The following is a 1,803-nucleotide window of genomic DNA, read 5'->3' as shown; positions in this document are numbered from 1 at the left end:
ATGCAGCACTAAGACGTACCCCCTGATCCCACCGGAAGCGATTATCCTGTCAACGATTCGATTCAATTCGATATCCCGATGCATCACGTTGCATCCTCAATTTTCTATATTACTGCACATGGCTTATTTTTCATCAATGCATACATGCAGTAAATACATATGAACTCTCTTTTTATTATTTAGAAAGTGCTTCAGAAATCATAAACATAAATGTCTTGACATTAATTTATAAACCAAAATTAATGAATTGTATAGGTCTGACCTGGTCCGTGTACGTTTTGTTAGTTTGATTTTTCGTTTGAAACAAAAGCCAAAAAACGAAAATACCAGCCTTTTTTCGTTTTTGATTTAAAACGGAAAAACGGAAAACCAAAGCCGTTTTCCCGTTTGCGTTGTCTGAATTAAAAGACGGATAACGAGAAGACCTAATAAAAAAAAACGGTCTGATTTTGGTTTTTGATAACAACTTCATTCAATTTTCCGTTTTGTACGAGCCCTGGAGGGTTCACAGAGAGAAAATAAATAAACGTGAACGCTTTAGTAACTCGTGCCCACGCTTTAGTAACTCGTGCGCACGAGTTACTAAAGCGTGCGCACGAGTTACTAAAGCGTGGGCACGAGTTACTAAAGCGTGCGCACTAGTTACTAAAGCGTGGCCTTGTTTTGTGTGTGTGTGTGGGCATTTGTTTATGATAGTATCGTTCGTTCCGGTGCACTCCGGCAGGACTATAGCACATCGAGATTAAGATTAAACGAATTTCTTTCACTTGGGAATACACATATAACTATGGAGAACCAGATTTGTGTAAATTACTGTTCGTGGTAATTTGAAAACAAATGCCGGGGGTGTCGGACACACACAAACACACCGAACACGCACACACAGAGCGGAGCTGAGCACGCACGCGCACACAACACCACACACACACACACACACACACACACACACACACACAGCATGCGCCCCGTGACAGGACATATCCTTCATAAACGAGGGGGAATACTCTGGTAGTTCGATGTGTGTAGAGGTGTGTGTGGTTAAACGTAGTCAGCCTCGATCTCTATCCAGCGGTTCTAATGAAGGGCAAGCAGTGAAGTAAACAGTAAAAGGCACCGCTCTTTGCAGCTGGTGCTGCTCTTCTCAGATTCTGCTGAATTACACGTTACTGCCTCCAGTGCCCTGTACGACGAAGCCAGTTCAACAGACCCTGGATATGTTTGATTTACCCGGCTTAACTAACCCTAACAAACGCGATGTCGCTAAGCGGTCCTACGAAGCTGGTTAACTCAGCAAATCAACCAGGGTTTCTCTGTCCGGCTGAGAGTGAGTTCACGTGAAAGGGACGGGGTTACCAACATTTGACCAATCACAAACATGGAGACGCATGCTGACAGCGCAGCGTCATACTTCATGAATGAATAGTGTAAATAGCAAATCCTGCTTCGTAGTACAGGCCACTGGTGCCACAGAGATTTCATAAAGTGAAGGATGTTTTCCTTCTATAAAACAGCTGTGGGCAGCAGCAGATTCTGTGAGTCACGGACAGGAATCCCTCAATTTAAATAAAACGAGGCCATGCTTTATTAACTCGTGCGCACGAGTTACTAAAGCGTGCGCACGAGTTACTTAAGCGTGGCCACGTTTTATTTATTTTTCTCTCAATGAACCCTCCAGGGCTCCGTAGTTTTGTATTGAAGAATGAAGAAAAGCAGTCCGGTGGACCGGAAGTTAAAGAACATATTTCAAAATAAAAGACAGGAGGATATAATGGCAATGCTGTAAAAGACCCAGAAGTCTGACGA

The sequence above is a fragment of the Pseudochaenichthys georgianus genome, chromosome 3, assembly GCF_902827115.2.
Source record: "Pseudochaenichthys georgianus chromosome 3, fPseGeo1.2, whole genome shotgun sequence".
NCBI lineage: Eukaryota > Metazoa > Chordata > Actinopteri > Perciformes > Channichthyidae > Pseudochaenichthys > Pseudochaenichthys georgianus.
Note: the sequence above shows the minus strand (reverse complement) of the source record.